General features: G+C 39.3%; 1 protein-coding gene across 13 annotated transcripts in view; it reads left to right on the top strand.

Annotated features, from left to right (window-relative positions):
* LOC309655261 (uncharacterized protein) overlaps window positions 1-13,737 on the top strand; it is a 179,326-nt gene that overhangs the window by 16,245 nt on the left and 149,344 nt on the right. For all 13 annotated transcript variants that reach the window (XR_014260700.1, XR_014260701.1, XR_014260702.1 and 10 more), the window contains exon 6: window positions 587-732. The gene's annotated coding sequence lies outside the window, so the exon portion shown is untranslated. The remainder of the gene's footprint in view (window positions 1-586; window positions 733-13,737) is intronic.

The raw sequence follows: 13,737 nt of genomic DNA, 5'->3' as shown, positions 1-13,737 counted from the left end.
AGCTAAAGAACTCAGTTTTTATAGAGTGGCATCATAGACACCCAACTGAAAAATATCTTAAACAGGGATAAAATAGGTCAGCTGAAAGTTCATCAGTGACTTTCACATGAGCAGTTTCAGTGAAATTCATATGAAAGCAAGATAAATTGCAGTAGATCTGGGGGTGAATGAGGAGTGAGAAGGTTAAGGTGTGGGAGTTTACACTTCATGTTATTATTTACAGAATTTTGGGAATTAAAAGGTGGGTGAAAGGAAGGTCATAGTCAAGATAGTCTGTTTTGGAGTTTATATTATTTTGCTGTTGTTATTTTAATTGTTTTTTTTCTTTCTTTCTTGTGGCATGTTTGTTAGTGGGGTATCTGAGTATATTTGTATGCTGAGGGGAAAGATTCACTAAGAGAGGGATACTTGATGGGGATTTAATCAGTGGAATAGGAAAGCAGAAAGGAATGGCTCCAAAAGCAGGGGTAGAGGATGGCCTTCTATCCTCAGAAATCTGCACATTTTGATTATCGCCTTTCACCATAGGGTTGTCATGTAACAGCTCTTAAATACTCCTCTTCAAAACACTGTTTTTTCCTTAAAGGCTTAGGGCTTTTGCCCCTATTAATTCTCCGCCCAAATCAGCATCATTAAGTCTGGTCAGTGGTGGATACCTGTGGAGGGTCTCTGAACGTCTCATGATAATCTGGAACACCCAGGCCTCTGACGAACACTGATGGAGACAATCAAGTAAGCAAACTTTCAGTTCTTCTTTTACCATATTCTAACTATCTCCACCAAAAATTGAACAAGGACCTTCTGGATCTACTCTAAGCCTTCTTTCAGGTCTATTCTATTCCTTCTCTTATTCCATCCTGGTTCACTTGGTTCTATTGGATGGTGTTGTAGTCCTACTGAACAACTCAGAATGGACAGCCTGTATACAAACTGGGAAGCGGATGGAGATAAAGAGTTCTATGAACTTCCTGGAATTTCATACAAAATCTGGTGTGTATGTGCATAGATAACTATTTGGTAGAGCATTCTTTACATTGATCATGTGTTTAAGGTGACCTGTGAGCCAAAAGGGTATTATGAACAATTAAAGTAGAAGAGCATCCCCATCTACTTCTTCTTGGCTAATGCCAGTGCATAGTTCAATGATAGGATGCTGGAAAATGAAATACAAATTACAGTCATATCTTACCTCAAGAATCTACCCACTCTAGTGCTATGTAACCCAGAATAGTTCAACAAACATTCTTGGGTACTTACTGTAAGGCAGACACTGGGCTAGGAGTAAGGGACAGAAAGAGAAATATACTATTACATTAACTTTTAGGAGCTTGGTCTTGTTAGGAAGGCAAACTTAGATAATTTCACTTTCGTATATTCATGTGTGTATATAACCTACATACGGTAAATATCTGAATTACCTATTACAACACAGCATGAATGAATGAGGGAAAGCTGTCTCTCCCTAGAGAATCAAAGAGGGTTTCTGAATGACAGGTTGTGTGAGTGGGGACATAAAAGATGATCCAGAATATTGGGAATTCCCTGGTGGTCCAGTGGTTGGGACTCTGTGCTTTCACTGCTGAGGGCCAGGGTTCAGTCCCTGGTCAGGGAACTAAGATCCCACAAGCCAAGTGGCATGGCCAAAAAAAAAAAAAAAAAAAAAAAATCTTCATAATGAATATGGTGAAAAATTACAGTAAAAGATACAGGGCAAGCAATGCAGTAGATTCACAGAAATACAAGCAGTTTGGCTTTTGTAGGCCATGATTTTCCTGGAAAAGGTGAGAGGAGATGAAGCTGGAGGCCTATGGTAGAGACCCATTTTTAATATGCTAAAGAATTTATATACTTGAGGGACTTCCCTGGTGGTCCAGAGGTAAAGAATCCCCCTTCCAATACAGGGAACGTGGGTTCGATCCCTGGTCAGGGAACTAAGATCCCACACGTCGCAGGGCAACTAAGCCCGCATGCCACAACTGCTGAGCTGACGCACCTCCATGAGAGAGCCCACATGCTGCAAACTACAGAGTCCATGTGCTCTGGAGCCCACACACCACAACTAGAGAGAGGAAAAAAAAAAAAACCTGCACACCACAACTAGAGAGAAGCCCACGTGCTGCAACAAAAGATCCTGCATGCTGCAACTAAGACCCAGCGCAGCCAAATAAATAAATAAATATTAAAAAATGTATATACTTGACAATTTAAATCGGTCTTTTAAAGGCTGCTAAAAAAGAATGAGACATGAACAATATATTTTGGATAGATGATAATGGTGAGGATGGGTTCTAGTGGGGATAAGACTAGAGAAAATAACTAATATTGCAGCATTGTAGGTATTTCAGGCAAAAGATAATGGCACTGATTAAAAGGATTTGAACTATTCTAAAAATGTTTGTGGAGGAAATTTTCCTAAGACATTAAGGGAACCACCAGCTCACTTAAGAAGAAATGGATAACTACTAAACATTTCAGGAAGAAATAATTTAAAAATTTATAGAATTTCTTCTAAAGTAAAGAGGTTTGGGGAATACTTTCCAACTCATTTTATGAGGCCAGCAGTACTGAAAAATCCAAACCAAAGACATGGCAAAACCCCCCACAAAACTATAGACCGATATCCATCTGAATATAAACACAAATACTGTTTAAAAAATGAGCAAACTGAGCCCAGCAATATGTAAAAATGGCAAAACGGATTTATTCTGGAAATGGAAGCTTGGTTTAATATTTAGAAATCAATGTAATATGCCATATTAATAGATTAAAGAAGGAAAAGCATAAGGTATTCCCACTAGATGCAGAAAAAAAATTTGACATAGTCCATTATTAATTCATTCACTGAAAGAAATCTTCCTCAACCTGATAAAGTAGGTCTATAAAATACCTACAGCTCACATATATTTATTGGTGAAAGACTGAATGCTGTCTTCCTAAAATCAGGAACAGGACAGAAATGTCCCCTATAACTCCTTCTATCAGTCATTTTAGGTAGTGATTCAGTAAAGGAAGACCAAAGAAATAAAAGGCATACAGCCTTCAAGTAAAAAACAAAACTGTCTCTACTCACAGACAACTTAGTTATCTAAGTAGAAAATCCAAAGGAATGTACAAAATAAGCCATTAGAACAGATACGAGGTTAGCAAATCAATATTTAAAAATCAGTTGCATGTCTACATGCCAGCAATGAACAATTGTTGAAATTTAAAAATAGACCATTTTCAGTAGCACAGAAAAACTTGAAATCCTTAATCAAACAGTATGTGCATGATCTGTATGCCAAAACCACAAAACACTTATGAATGAAACACTGATTAAAGGGCACTTTCATAAACACAGAGGTTTGATCTGTTCAGGAACAGGAAAGTGATAATGTCAGTTCTCCCCAAATTAATATAGAGATTTAATACAATTTGAGTCAAAATCACACAGGTTTTTCATAAGAATTGGCAAACTATTTCTAAATTTTTGTTGTTGTTGTTGTTAAATTTATTTATTTATTTATTTATTTCTGGCTACCTTGGGCCTTCTTTGCTGCACGTGGGCTTTCTCTAGTTGTGGTGAGCGGGGGCTACTCTTTGTTTGCGGTGCGCGGGCTTCTCATTGCGGTGGCTTCTCTTGTTGCAGAGCACGGGCTCTAGGCTTGCGGGCTTCAGTAGTTGTGACTTGCAGGCTCCAGAGCTCAGGCTCAGTAGTTGTGGCGCACAGGCTTAGTTGCTCCGTGGCATGTGGGATCTTCCCGGACCAGGGCTTGAACCCGTGTCCCCTGCATTGGCAGGCGGATTCTTAACCACTGCACCACCAGGGAAGTCCCTATTTCTAAAATTTTAATGGCACTTCAAAGGGACAGAATAGTCCAAACCATTGTGAAAAGGGAGAACAAAGTTGGAGGGCTCACACTTACAGACGCCGAAGCTTCCTATAAAGCTGCCGTAGACAGTGTGGTCTTAGCAAAAGGACAGACTCATGAATCAAGGGAGCTGAGAAGAGTCCCCAGATGGACCTGCTAAATATTGTCAATTGATTTTCTACAAAGTTGCAAAGGTAATTCCATGGAGCAAGAATAGTCTTCTCAACAAATGGTGCTGGGGGCATCCATATGCAAAAATATTGAACTTTGGCCCTTACTTTACAATGTAAATAAAAATTAACTCAAAATGCATTGTAGACCTAAATGTTAAAACGTATCAAATTTCTAGAAGTAAACATAGGAGAAAAACTATGAGTTTAACAAAGATTTCTTAGATGTAACACCAAAAACACTACCCTTTTAAAAAAATTAATTAATTAATTAATTTATTTATGGCTATGTTGAGTCTTCGTTGCTGCAGGTGGGCTTTCTCTAGTTGCAGTGAGCGGGGGCTACTCTTTGTTTACGGTACACGGGCTTCTCATTGCAGTGGCTTCTCTTTTTGTGGAGCACGGGCTCTAGGCACGCAGGCTTCAGTAGTTGTGTCTCGTGTGCTCTAGGGCGCAGGCTCAATAATTGTGGTGCATGGGCTTAGTTGCTCCGTGGCATGTGGGATCTTCCCGGACCAGGGCTCGAACCTTGCGTCCCCTGCACTGACAGGCAGATTCTTATCCACTACACCACCAGGGAAGACCCCAAAACACTACCCTTAAATGAAGAAATAGAAATAACTGAAATTAAGAACTTCTAAGTTTTTAAAGACACTGTTAAGACACGGAAAAGACAAACTGTATACTAAAAGAAACTATTATCAAAACATATATTTAATAAGTCATTAGCATCCAAAATATATATTTTCAAAATTCAGTGATGAAAAAGCAAGAAAAAAACAGGCAAAATGTTTGACAGACACTTCAGTAAATAAGATATTTATGAATAGCAAATAAGCACATGAAAAGATGCTCAACATCTTTAATAATTAGAGAAATTAAAATTAAACCACAGTGAGATACACTACATACAAACAACAACAGAAAAGGCTGGCCGTGTAAGTGTTGGCAGAAATGCTGAGCAAATGGAACTCTCATCCATTGCTGCTGAGAATGCAAGTGGTGTAGCCAGCTGTGGAAAGGAAATGTTTATAGTGGCTGTATTTGTAATCCCCCCAAACTTGAAACACAGTAAAGGGACATTCCTACCAAAGGGACATTCCTACCATTGCCATATACTTATCCACTCTCAATCTTTATTTTAATAGGAATCTTTTAACAGCAAACATATTACAAATAATGACCAATAAGGATGTTGAATATTACAAACTGAGGTTTTCAGATTATGAGGATTAATGATAGTGAACATACTGGCACATTTTTTCATCTCTACGCACTTTCTCATTCTTCTGAGAAAGGTCAAGGTCTATGTTAAATCAAGGTCAAGGTCTATGTTAAATCAAAGGTCAAGGTCTATGTTAATCCTGGGACCTCAGTCCTTCAGTTCATCCTCACGTGATAAACTCCAGGAAAGCTTTAAAACACTTACAAAGAGCATGATTGCAATTCTTGCATGCTCTTTCAGCAGAGCTAAATTCAGGGTATAAATATTTTCTTTAAAAATTCAGTTGGCTCAACATATTTTCAAAGGAGGAAATTCTGAGGCTTTGAAAAGCACATCTGTGTTACAGAGAAAACATTTTCTAAGCAGGAAAAGTCTTTCTGACTCTGCAAAACAACATTTTCAATTGCGTGTTTTGGGGTTATCTCTGTCCGAAGACTTTTTTCTTCTGTCCGAATGTTGTAGAAAGGTGCACAAGCAAGTCATGGTTATGTCAGAAGCTTAGCCAAACAATCGTGAAAACCAAATATGATATCAATTGGTTTTCTTTGGGCAAAATAATGCTTTTTAAAGTAAGCCCTGCATTTCTGGTCTGTTGAGGATTTGAGCTGACTATGACCATTCCTTTCAAATCCATGAAGTGAGCAGCCCCTCCAAGGGCTCCTTATATACATACCGACTATTGGTCATTATGTCTCTATTCTTTTGAGGTCAAATGACAGTTTATTTTTAAAAATTTGTATTTATATCTCAGTAAAAATCTATAAAAATGTAAAAAAAGAATGAAAACATGGGTGCATGTAGAGGGCATTAGGCTAAGAAGGACACGTTCTTAAAACCATTGCAGATTCTCAGGCCAAAGAGAGCTGTGATTTGTCATCCTGTTTATCGGTTATGCTGTTTTTTTCCTTTCTTATTAACCTTCCAAGTTGTACTAGAGGACATTCGAGAAGCTGCACTAAGGTTTTGAGTATCACTCTCTTAATTACAGGTAAAGCACCACTTCGGTGAACGTGGTTTAACAGTGAGCCCTTAACCAAGCAATGCCCTCATTCTGGTGATGCACCAAAGAGGCTTAGGTTTATTGCTTTTGTTAAAATTCAGTTTAATGTACTATTACTCTCAATTAAAGGATGCTGTTTTGCACTACCTATTTGTAGATGAACGCAGGAGAAGTTCCCTGAGCTGTGGATACTTCCCCACAGGATTAGGTGGTGACTAACTCCCCATAGCTGCTAATACCCTTTACCCCATCCTTCTTTTCCTGCTGCCCCTTTCCCCAAACCTACACAGCCCTTCCTCTTCAGCCTCCCCCTCTCCCCATATACCCTTTAAAATATTCATAATTTATGAGAACAATCATCTGAGATAGGATTATAACCTCCTTTTTTGGAGCTGACAATTTGTGGCACACAGAGAGGCAAGGCTGATTACCCAAAGTCACAGAGCCCGTGAATGATGGAGATAGGCTTGGGTCTCAGACATCTGACGCCAGAATCCGGGTGCTCATCTATAGAAGACACCAGAGAATTTCCCCACCTGATTCAACATGCTGTTTGACTTGTTACCTCACCCTCAGGGACATGCAAGAATTTCTGTTGGTTTCCTCTTACTGAAAAAAAAGTCACAGAGTCTTAGTTTTCATCTCTAAAAGCTAACCATCCCACTTCACTCTAGCCAACCTGTTTTATTCACTCTCTCACAGACTTTCTGTGGACTTTTTGGAGTCCAGCTTAGGTTCGAATTATTCTTTTATCTTGAGTTTTCTATTCCCTCTTGGCCTAACTATTATATACATTATCACTTTTCTTCAGAACTTTATGAAGGCTTGCATTTCCTCTATTAGATTCTCCTTTATTATTCCCCTCACCAAAGGTCGAATCTTCTGAGATCTTAAGAGAACGTAATATCTGTATATCTCATTTTGCCATTTTATCACGTTGGCCTCAAGGAATCATATAAAAGTTACATGGATTGTCATCTACTAGCAAAACCACAGTGCTGGTTATGTTAGAGCTGCAAAGCAGTGTGAAACAGGGTTTTTGCACTCAGTGAATTTATATATATATGAAGTCAAGATATAAAGGTGAATTTTTAAAAATACTTTTTTAAAACCAAAACTAGGAATAAGACAAGATGATACCAAAGTAGCTGGCACTACACAGACATTCTTTGTGCGGACAATATCAATATATGTGTGAAGAAGAGGGAGAGGTAACTAGTGTCCTGACCAGTCCAGGAAGATTTATGGAGGAGACAGATGAAGCCGTAAACATGTAACAGAAGAAAAATGTAGTGGAAGTGGAATGTAAGAATGGAAAAGGTGGACTGAAGCCACATAGAGAGTGCTTTGAGTTCCCAGTCAGTGCATTCACCTGAAGGTAACAGGTCACCTGGGCTTTTGAGCCCAGCAATGGAATGTTGATTTTGAAAGTGTCTTGCAAGAGAAACTATAGACGTGGGAAAGTCTGCGTGCTGTAAGTATGGAGGGTTGAGACCCTGAGCGCAGGAAGTGAGAGAGGGAAAGGTGGAAAAGTCATATCTGTGGGTTACATACCCATTGTTGTTGTGTGTGTGTGTGAGTGTGTGTGTGCACATGATTTAGCAGGAGAAAGCTGTTTGAGAATTGAACAGGCCAACTCTACATGGACTTTGCCCTACAGAATCCTCAAATAATTAGCAGTTCAATGGAGACAGTGAAGTCTGTTGTCTGACACCCTGTAGCCTGGCAAGAATGGCTCCGTGATTGACAGTCCCCCCTCTCACCTGCTGGGCTGGAGTTACTTGGTGTTGCCTTAGTGTCTGAACTGTGTCTTTTTACCCCATCCTGTACTAAACATCAGAAAGAACACCATCCATGTGATTAGGGAACATCTGTTTGTTCTTTTTCCGTTTTAACAGCAATGAGAACTACAAAAGCCTAGATCTTTTTAGCACTAGGAACATGGATGATTTAAAATATGGATGGTGGAATTCAGGTATGATAAAATTAGTGCAGAAATCTAGCTATAAATAAACACCAAAGAAGAGTAAAATACAATGTGCAGGATTTTTCACATCAAACTCTAGTTCAGGAATAGATTATGCATATGTTCATGTATTTAAATACCTGAAAATTAAGAAATATGTGGCACACAATATGCACAAACTCTAAAGTATGAAATTTATAGTAGAATAGCTTTGTAATATATTTTATTCCCTTAGAATATTTTAAGATTTTAATGTAATAATGAATTAAACTATTAACAATAAAAACAATTTTATGAAGCACATTTGTCAATTTTAATACACAATCCAATAATCAGTAATAATGGAGAAACCCTCAATACTTCTTATAGCTTTAAAAAATCATAGCCTTTCCTTTTAGACTTACAGCCAGAACTCTGAATAAGAATTAGTTATTTTTAATATTAGAAAATACAGTTTTAATTAAGGACTGGGAGTTTACACAGGAAATGACCCCTTCCCCGCTCTCCCACCCCTCCACCACGCTACACACATTAAGTCTTTTCATTTAAAACAAATATTTTGAGCAAGGTAATCATACTAGTGCATAAAAGACAAACTGCCTCTTTTTGGGGGGAGGGGGTAGAATTGGGAGTGAAAATGTAATAAACAGATGTAGATAATTAGCTGGAAGAAATAATAGAAAGCCTTATGCTGTTAATGAAATTTCCAAAATTCATCTGAAACCATTGACTTAATTTATGTATTCATTTATTCTTACATTAATTCATGTAACAACTACTAATTAACACCCACCATAAAATGGAAATTAAAATACTTAGGCAAGCCTTTTTGGCTGCAATTAACAAAGCCCCATTGCCCTAGTAGAAGCAAAACATTGCCGGCCATCTTAAAGATTTGGGGCATCTCCAGGAAGGCACAGGGTTGGGAGTGGGGTTGGTTCTCACGGGGGTGTGCCCGCAGACCCGTTACGACTCAAGGTGAGGGGGGGGGGTCTCATCTCTGTCTCTTTCTTTCTGCTTTGTTCTGTTCCTTCCTTGCAAACCAATTGCTCTGATTTTGGTGTACATGAGTCAGAATTGCCCAGACTGTGCTCCTGAGTTGGCCACCTGTGGACGCTGATTAGTGTCTGAAATCCAAATCCAAGTTCCAGGAAGAATGTGTACCCTTGGCGTTGCTTTGCTCTCATCACCCCTTGGCTCATCAATTACTGCAGCAGCCTCCTGCCCTCCCTACTCTGGTCTTTTATTTTTCCCAAACAGTCTTCCCTGCTGCGTTCAGATGGATCCTTCTGAAATTCAAATCTGATCATGCCTCACACCTAGCTTTTAGTCTTAAAAGGCTGCATATTACTCTCTGGTTAAAATAGGGATGCCTTAAATGGAGTGCGAGACCCTTCCTGATTCAGCCTCTGGGAATTCTTAGGTCTCCTCTCTCACCAGCTTCACTAATTCTAGCCCTCTCTTGCTACAGAAACCCTGAATTTGTAGTTTTTCTAAGGCACCATGCTGTCCCCTGCCTTTGGGTTTTAACTTCTCTGTTCTGTCTGAAGAACTTCTCTATTCTGCCTACCCTCTGCCTTCGCGTGGCTAACTGTTACTCCTCCTTCTGTGTTAATTGCTTGTTGCATCCGGCAGACTTTCCTGATCCCAAGTCTGAGCCACAGCCCCACATGCCCCCTCGCACCAGGTACCACTGCTGCTGGAGCCCTGGGCATCTGTACAGTTGTCTGCTCGTGTGTCTGTACAATTTGTGAAAACTTGTTTCCACCTATTATATACTGTATTAGCAATAAATACTGTTTAAATAGGGAAATAATCAAATCAGTGGAATCCATAATCAAATAATAGGATTTCCAGATGGGAAGGAGACAAGGATTTTAACTGCCCCACCCCCTCACTAAGTGAACTAACTGCCACAGAATGCTGTTGTTTAAGGAAAATATACTGATGATTTAACTCAGAAGAAAACTGGTTGGTAAGTAATCGGAAACAGGAGGGGTTAACTTGAATGTGCTGGATGTTTGAAAAATACAATGTCTAATCCTGGTTCTTCCTGAACTTGTGTGAAATTAGTCAAATTCCTTACTAACATTAAAGGGTTGGTATAAAATTTAAATAAAACAATACAAGTATTTAGAAGCTGTAGAAGTATCTCCCCAAAGAGTACAAAGTCTAAAATACCTTTATAAATATATATCTATATAAATCAATAAAATATGAGTAACTTGGGGGTTGACATTCAAGTAATACCTAAGGTATTAGCTCTTTTCTTGGAGTTCCTGTGTTCAAATAGCCACATGCTTGTTCCAGGTGGTTGCCCTCAATACGTGCTTCCCTGTTCCTCTTCTGCATTTGGAATCAAATGAGAGAAAGACAAACCAAAAGGTAGATGGAGATTGAAATATTCACAACCACAGAAGCAAATTCTGTGGGCAATTGCTGCTATTTGGCCCTGCCAGAATGATGCCCAGGACTTTATTTACCTAAAGGACAAATAGCTTAGTTGTGTGGCAACGTTCTTACTAATACTATGACAAACCCACAATGCTTAGTGTCAAAAACTGTGGGAATTAAGGCTTTGAAACCTCCTAGTCTCTATGATCAAGGCCAAGTCATACATGCTTGTTTGAAACTTGATTTCATTATCTGTAAATGGAAATAAATATACAAGCCCCCCACCCCCTTACATTTGTTTTGTAGACCACATTGATAATGTGGGAATTTAGTCCATGTATTTTTAAATGGTGTAGACATTTTATTAATTAAGCATTAAAACAGCAATAATGCATTGTAATATCCCTGACATGAGATTGGGTAACTCAAGAGACTAAGTCCTGGCTGTAGGGCAGTTCGTGCACCAGCCCTCTGTATACTTTGGTGATAAGTGTATCGTTCCAGAATTTGTACCTTGAATACATTTCTGTGCATTTGCTTATTTTTCTTCAATATTTTAGTTATCCGTGCATTTGACTATCTTTCTTTAACTCATCGTTTTATCGTATCATATAAAGAGAATTCATTTGGGTTCACTTCAGGTTTTTTCAAAATGTGACCTAAATATAATCCAAGTAGATTCCATGTGTCCAAGCCTGAGTTACCTGGAGAACAGTAGTGCAGCTGAGAGAAGTACAGTGTTCTGTGGGCTGGTGTGTGCGGGAGAGTTTGTGTGCTCTTTTGTAGATTTGCTGGGTTGAGGGGATAGTGGGACAGCCACATTATATATAACAGTCACCTGCAGATTAGTGTGTGAATTTGAAGATAGATGTTAAAAATTAAGATGTAGTTTTGAGTGTCCTCAATGAACACTTATTATTTCTCTCTTTTTAAAGGAATAGGTTTCCAAAGCCTACGTACTGTGACAATCTATTGTTTGGGCCTCCTTACTCTCTCCTTCCCCCTTTCTTAATACAAAACCTAGATTTTTGTTTCAGTATTTCTGCAACCTTCAAAATTGGTTTGTTCCAGGAGCAACTAGATGGCCCTGCAACCCTGGGCTCAGGCCTAAGCTCGGCAGTGCAATCCTTGCCCTGACCCCAGCCCTGGTCAAATTGACTGTTTTAGGGGTCTGGGCAATTGCTCCTATTTGGCTCCGCCAGAATGATGCCAGGACTTTAAGGACTGGGGAAGAAACTGGGCAGCAGGCTTGGGACGACAGCAAGCAGATTGCAACCAAAAGGCAAGTCAGCCTGAATCTGAAGCCCAGTCATGCATGGGGGGCAGATCCAAGAGGACGAGAAGAGCAGGAGGGGGGCTGTGATGAAACCGCTTTCGAAGCCTGAAATTCTTCTGAGCTTTTAGTTATGTGTGTCCATAACTTTCCTTTATAGTTTTAGCCAAATCGACCTGTGGCTTGTGGGTTATTATTTTTGTTATGTTGTCACCTGTGCTAATATAATCGATGCATGAGGTTGAATTTACAGATTGCACAAGATATTCAAACCATACATTAGCATCACGTATCTCTAACTATATGCAAGGAACGCCCTGGCAATTTAATCCGAGAACTGCCCACTATAGGCACCTCTAAAATCATGTAGTTCAACCCCTCATTTCATAAAGGAGAAAACTGAGGCCAGCAAAAATAACTGAAATTGTCCAACTTAATAGACTTGGATAATGACATAGTTAAGATTAAAAAAATCAGTTCTCTTTGGCATGGAAATCACTTCTGCCAGCACAGAGCATTTTCATTATGTTTTCCACATACTGTGAAATTAGGCAAGCAAGTAGCCAAGCTAAGCCAGTTGAGAGCGCTTTGTGAAGTGAGGGAATACAGGAGCATCCTCTCTGGAACCCAGAGCCAAAGTTGAGGAACAAACCATGAAGGAGATTAGCATACATTTTAGCCCTGGAAAGACATCTACCCACCTCACAGAACACAGCTGGCAAAGACAAAATGAAAAGAGAGGAAAAGAAAGATGCAAATTAGCTGCCACACCACCCCCATTGATTTATTAATTTAACAAGTCCTGTGTGTTTACTTAGTCCTGTGCTAATGCCTGGAGATGGAATGGTGAGCAGAGCCAGGCTCTGCCCTTACACATCCCCGTCTGGGTAGGAAGGGGAGTCTAGCAAAGAGACAATTATAACACAGACAGAAGGTAAGGTCTGCGGGTCAAGAAAGGAGTCCTCAGGGAACCCACACCTGTCTTCAGACTGCAGGGTAGGGAAGGTTTAGGCAAGTGGAAGTCAGGGAAGAGCATTCGAGGCCAAGAGAAGAGTGTAACAAAGGTTTGTGGTTGAGAGCAAAAGCCTAGGAAATGCAGAAAGTCATGTTCACGTGGCCGGGTCGTGGAGCAACAGAATGCTGAGTGATGCTAGAGGGGAAGCAGTTCTCTGACAGGGAGACAAAAGCACACAGGAGTCCTTCAAAGGGTTAAACACCTCCTGGGAGATAGTATGAATGAACCCTTCATTACAGGAATGCACCCAGTTTTCAGGTGTAATTTGGATTGCGATTTTGCAATTTAGAAAATCCTTTCCAAAGCAACTGAACTTTAAAGATTTTAAAGGCCATAGGCCAGACAGCATTCAAAATAATATGTTTTTGGTTTTTGCTTATAGATGCATGACCGGTGGCTTTCCTTTCACATATTATAAGGCACTTTTAGGTTTAGAAAACTGGAATGCATGCTGAACAAAATTCCTGTAAACAATCATTTATTTATCTGTGTCTTTGAAGAAACAAAAGATTGCTTTCTTTAAAATTGTATTACAGCAGAAGAAAATATTGTCTTTTCTACAAAGAGGTATCTAGATTATTGGGGTATTTAAACATTCCATTCCTGATATAACCAAGTCTCATTTATTCCAATACATTTAAAAAAATTATGGTATACATGTATTTGCCAAATTATGTCATGGGCACTCAGTATACTTTGAGTAAAAATAGCAGATGTCTGTATTTTCCAGTTTTATGTGAATCCGCTAAACATATGTAGTCCTATACTCAACTGTAATTTTCTTTCTAATTAAAAATATATGTTGGATACATATTTCCATGTTAAGCTATGTGTGCCTTATGT

This window comes from Balaenoptera physalus (assembly GCF_965194825.1).
Source record: "Balaenoptera physalus genome assembly, chromosome: 2".
Taxonomy (NCBI): Eukaryota; Metazoa; Chordata; class Mammalia; order Artiodactyla; family Balaenopteridae; genus Balaenoptera; species Balaenoptera physalus.
The sequence above is the reverse complement of the archived record's forward strand: the minus strand, read 5'-3'. Positions and strand labels throughout refer to the sequence as shown.